Source organism: Dasypus novemcinctus, chromosome 15 (assembly GCF_030445035.2).
Source record: "Dasypus novemcinctus isolate mDasNov1 chromosome 15, mDasNov1.1.hap2, whole genome shotgun sequence".
Taxonomy (NCBI): Eukaryota; Metazoa; Chordata; class Mammalia; order Cingulata; family Dasypodidae; genus Dasypus; species Dasypus novemcinctus.
This window is the reverse complement of record NC_080687.1, coordinates 98,029,125-98,035,554: the sequence shown is the minus strand read 5'-3', so window position 1 is coordinate 98,035,554 and position 6,430 is coordinate 98,029,125.

Sequence of the window (6,430 nt, the reverse complement as noted above, 5' to 3'; positions counted from 1 at the left end):
TACAAAGATACCTTTGAAGTTCACTTTTGGGAAACCAGCTAGATTCAAGGAGTTAAAACACACATGACTGGTGGATTGGTGTCTACTGCCCAGAACAGGATTTATACAGTTCTAGACAACAAACTCATTGCGAGGGAAGGAGTGGATGTCTGGGAAACTATTAAGTGTGTGCTTAATAAAATCTTATCGATTTGGCCAGCTTTAAATTAAATGAAAACCAAATTCAAACATGACAAGTAGACCTTTTCATTCCAATAATGTTTCCTTTCCTTTTTTTGTTTGCAGTATTAAACTACTTTTGAGTTTCTTCAAGTTCTATACTCCTACTCCTGTTATTTGAGATAAATACCATTAAGAACACTGTGTACATTTTTCCTGCTTTGCTTCCCACTGCTAACATGGGTGCGAGAATGAAAAAGGATCTGGGAAAGGCATAAATGAAAAATTATGCATAGAAACAAGATCAGTACTTGCTAACCTATTAATATAGCAGTGATAGGCTTCACAAACAACTGGAAAGATGTGTACAAAGAAATTTCTCATGTTTTTTTATTAAATTACCAACCACCTTTTGAGTCAGATATTCTCATTCTCCAAATAATGATTAAATTGGCCTAACAACTTGCCTAGATTTCAGTCTTCTGAATTCTGTGCTTTTCTCTCAAACAGTGAAATGGGTGTAGAATTTTCTGGAAAACATTACCACTGTCTTAGGTAAACACATACACACAAACATACAAGATCAAGTACCTTAGGAACTCCAGGACAATCAAGTATAGCCGAGCCTCCCAGGATCCCAGAGAACTTGGTGGTCCCCTCTGCCTGCCTGATTCTTTATCATCTCACCCACATCCTTCTTCCTCTGGTTTTTCTAAACCTACCACCAACTCAAGATTATAGCAGAATCTCAGTTGCATCCCCAAATTTTTAGGAGACATATCTGAATGACCAAGTTGGGGCCAGGGGAGCACTTTCCATCCATATTGACTCTAAGTAGGGAAATTGTAATAAAAAATTAACGCAAGTTATATGCACCATGCTACATCTGGTCAAATTAATTACTGTAAATATTTTGAAAAACTGTCAAGTATTTTACTAAAGTGACCTATACAAAAGCATTTAAAACTTCTAATTTAAAACTCAAAAAAAAAAAAGAATTTAAGAAATTCTAATGAAACCACAATAATTTTATAGAAAAGTATAAGCCTCTTCAAGTTAAGTAGTCATAAATTGAATTATTGGCATCAAAAACACCAAGTACTGGAGGACATCACGTTGAATGAAGCAAGCCAGGCAGACAGACAGACATTGTATGATCTTGTTATTATGAAATAAAGTGAGAAAACTCATTGAGTTAACAACTAGAATATAAATCACCAGAGAATAGAATGTTAAGAGAATGTAAAGCTTAAGTTTAACCTATGCAGAATTGGTAAAAAGTCGTTTATAAATGTTTAGAAATGAATAGAAATGGTAAAAGCACATCATAGGATTTGTAATTAGTAACTCTAACCTATGGGTATGACAGTGGTTTTTGTTTTTTTTTGGGGGGGGGAGTAATGAAAATGTTCTAATATTGAAGTGATGAAGCCACTACTCTGATTATACCAAATGTCACTGATTGTACACTTTAGATCATTTATGAATAGAAAAAACAAGGTGGGTTTGGGGAAAAATACACCAAATATAAGATATGGACTGTAGTTAGTAGTAATGCTTTGACAGTGCTCTTTCATAATTTGTTATAAATCACAACACCACAAAATACTGGTGGTGGCATGGTGTATGGGAGTCCTGTAGGATGTTATACATGTTTGTTTTTGAAGTCCACAACTTTTACTATACACTTGTTTATGTATGTTCACGAATGTTACACTTAAATAGTTTAAAAAAAAAAAAATCCAAGCAGAACTCGGGAGGAAGTCCATGATGGCCCAATAGAAAATCTACCCACAGAGTTAAGATTTCTACATACACAGGTAGAGCAATGGTGGGAGGATAAAATTCTAGCTGAAGGTGACAAAGGACAAAATGAAAAACTTATTTCTGGTAACCAGGGAATTCCAAAAAAAAGACTTGTGGATACTAACAGGGGTTTCAACAACAACAAAACGCACATACACACACTCTAATACTTTAAGAGACAGAGATCAGAACTGAGCTCTTAGAAATGGAATATAGTATATGAAATCCTCCAGAAAGAACAGGAAAGTAGAGATGAAAGTAGTCAATAAAACATTCAAGGACAATCAATCCAGGAAATTCAAGAGACCAAGAGAAGTTCCAGAATGAATAAAGAGTGGAATTATTAAATAATAACACTTCATAAATTGACTCCAGGCTAGTGAAGAACATCTCTGTGAAGTATCAGAGAGAAAAAATACGCCCTATATAGAAAACTTGAAATCAGAGTAACATAAGTAACTTGGCTCTCATCCAGACTTTTTACGAAGCTAACGGAAAACATGTAGCAGCAAAAAGAGGAAAACGGGGGGGGGGGGGGGGGGGGGGGGAATAGAACGACGTGACAAACCAAACGAGCAAAACCAACATGGAGAAGTGCTCAAGTACAAGAGTAGCATAGGCACAGAAGCTACACCAGAGTCAACCAGGACGGAGAGCTGAGGGAGGGCTCCAGGAAAAGGGCATGACGGATGTTTCAGTTATGGAGGAAAAAAACAACAAAAACTAGTAATAAATGAGTAACCATATCTCATAATTAAATTTATAAAAAATTATGCAAGTTATCAATCGTAATGAATGTACCAAGCTAATGAAGGATGTTGCCAATGTGGGAAAATGTGGGAGGTGTGGAGAGTGGGGCATAAGAGAACACCCTATATATTCTATGTAGCATTTATGTAATTTAAGGATCTTTTTAAAAAAATTTTTTAAATCCAGTGAGGTAAAAAATAAATGAAAAAATAAAAATTATGACATAGTGAGGCAATTAATCTTAATAACCTTATCTGATAAGGGTAATATCCAGAAGATCTACAACTCAACAAAAAGACAAAGAACCCAATTAAAATAATGGACTAATGATTTGAAGACATTTCTCCAAAGATACACAAATGGCCAATAAACACAGTAAAATATAAAATATGGTATCCAGGAAATGCAAATCATACCTCACACCCGCTAGAATGGCTAGGATGTTTATATTTATTGTGTAACAATAAACAAAACCCATAGAACTATAAAGCACAAAGAGCCCTAATGTGATTATGGTATTGGTTCATCAGTTGTTAACAAAGATACCACACTAATACAAAACGTGAATAGGGAAAACTGTGTGTGTGTGGTGCAAGGGAGGGAGATGTATGGGAACACTGTACTTTCTGCATGATTTTTCTGTAAACCTGCAAATGCTCTAATAAAATTAAATATAAAATTAAACAAGAAACCTCATGTCATAATGAAGGCAAATGATCTTTTAAAAGGATATTCAGAGAAGCAGACTTGACCCAATGGATAGGGCATCCTCCTACCACGTGGGAGGTCCAAGGTTCAAATCCCGGGCCTCCTAGACCGTGTGGAGCTGGCCCATGCACAGTGCTGATGCGCACAGGAGTGCCGCGCCACGCAGGGATTTCCCCCGTGTAGGGGAGCCCCACACGCAAGTAGTGCGCCCCAGAAGGAAAGCTGCCCAGTGCGAAAGAAAGTGCAGCCTGCCCAAGAATGGCACCGCACACACAGACAGCTGACACAAGATGATGCAACAAAAAGAAATACAGATTCCTGGTGCCGCTGATAAGAACAGAAGTGGTCACAGAAGAACACACAACAAATGGACAGAGAGCAGACAACTTGGGGGGCGGTAGGGGGAAGGGGAGAGAAATAAATTTTTTAAAAATATACAAATAAAAATTTTAAAAAGGATATTCAAAAATAACATTTAAGAATGTAAAGAACAGAATTAATAAAGAATTCAGGTGGTGGTCTCTAGAGAGCAAAACTAATTGTTTTTTTTTATATAAAGAAATGCTTTCTATGATACTACTTGACTTCCAACCATGTTCATGTAGTACGTTTTAAAAAAATTTAAGAGCAAATGCAAAATGAAAAACAAGAAAAGGAAATAATCATAGATATGTATAGAGGCTTATTCAAAGGAATGTATCTCAGTATTTTTAATGGCAAAAATAATTAACAAAATGCCCAAGAGAACTGTTTAAAAAGTACATCCATGATAATTATAATACAGTCTTTAAAATAAATTTTCAATGATATCGGAAAACATTCATATTATTAAAGGGGTTAGTGGTAACTACAACCCTAGAGGTATAATACCTTTTGTAAAAAAAATTATAGAAAGGTGCATAGAAAAAAGTCAAGAAGTGAATACACCAGAAGAACAAGAAAGTGATTTACTGGTAGGGAAGAGGTGTGACTTTCATTTCCTTGTGCTTTAAATACTGTCCCAATCTTCTGTCAGGAATATGTTGCTAATGTAGTGAGATAACATTAAATATTACACATGCACACTAAAAATCTTAGTATGATTATTTCTGGGTGGTGGAATTGTGGATTATCTTTATTTTCTAGTGATATTTTCATTCATTCCATTTTTGTCTTCAGCAAATGGTTCTGGCTCTTTCTGGAAATGCATGACCACATTTCCCACCTCCCTTACCATTAGGCTAGGGCTCTATGGCTGGGTTCTGTCCAAAAGAACTGGCAGGAAACGATGTAAATCTCTTCAGGCCTGGCCAAAAAACCCTGGGAGCCCTCCCTTTCCATGGCAACCTAGAAGACCCCTCTCTCAAGATGGCCTTACCCGGGAAGGCAAAGTCTTGCTCCTGGGGAGGCCCACATGCCTGGCCCACTGGGTGTAATGAAAGCGGGCAGACTTCTGTCGGAAGCCACTGAGACTCTGCAGATGGTACAGTCATACCGAAACTAACACGGCACTCCTTTTTTTTTTTTTAAAGTTACTGGGGCTGGGGATTGAACTTGAGACCTCCTAGAGCCACTTCGGCTCCCCTGTGTTGGGTTTTTCATTTTGTTTTTTTGGTTTTGTTTTAAGAGGCCCTGGGGACCAAACCTGCAACCTCCCACGTGCAAAGCAGGCCCTCCAACACTTGAGCCACATCCGCTCCCCATGGCGTAACTTCTATAAGTGGAAAAACATAAACCAACCTTTCGAAAACACAAGCCTTCCATAGTAGCCCATGAATAAAGTCCTCAAGATGGCATCAAGGTCCCCCCAACCTAGACCCATCACACAATGTGTTCTAAACCTCAGGGTCCATTCTAAAGGCTTCCAGGGAACCTCTTCTTCGCCCATCTCAGGACCTATCACAATGTGTTAGCTGGTATTTGTCAGTCTCTTACACTAGACTCAAAGTCTCCATGAAGACAGGGAGGTTGTCTTTCCCTTTATTTGCAGATGTATCTTCAACGCCAAACTATGTGTCAGGCATATAACGGGTGTTGAGTATTTTCCTGAATGAATAACAGGCTCCAAAATGTTCACAGCTCCCTGAAAACTCAGGACATTTTAGAGCAGGGAAGGTGAGGAAAAGCAGTTTTACCAGTTCTGATAAAAAGCAACTTTACTAGTTCTGATAAAAAGCAATTTTACCAGAACAAATTGTCTTCTGAAAGAAATTCAAAATCCTTGAATATCCAACTAGTTTACCTAAAGCTCTTACACTATTATCTAAATGAAGCCAAGGGTCAGGAGAAAAAAATATTCATATCCTTGTAAGCAGGTGTAGCTCAAGGACGGAGTGCCTGCTTCCATGTACAAGGACCCAGGTTCAATACCTGGTACCCTCTTATACATATATTATATATATTCTAAATATCCTTTTGGACTAGGATAGGCTTCTAGGCCAAATCCTTTATGGGTCTAGAAAATGTTAAAACATCTGACTTCCTAAAGCCAGAATTTGTATTTGTCAGGGGACATTCTCAGAAAAGCACTGCTGTTTAGAAACTTAGCCTATTAAATATAAGAACTATTTTTAAATGTACTGAGGTTTAGTCTTGAATGTCACCTTAATAGTGTCCATGAGGAATCTGGTTTACTTATTACAAAGGTTTATTTTTGTCAAAAAAAGAAAAAATAAATAGACTTTACCCACTACATATAGAGAACTGAGTTTTTAAAAAAATAGTTTCTTCCTTTACCTGGCTGATGTTAAATATAAAGAACAAAATGACTCTGGTTTTGTAATATGGGAAAAACAACACACAGTCCTTTAGTCAAACAATTTTGTGATATTTATATTCCATTGCACAGATATGGTTATACAAATTAGTAACACAAGTTATTTCTTAAATTCCAAACATTTTCTAAAATATTATTACAGCAGATGCCTAGGATATTAAAACATTAAAGTGGAAATCATTATCTATAAGAGTTAAATATGACACTGAAAATACTGCACATTTTAATTAGAGGAAAATTAAAATGTGTTTT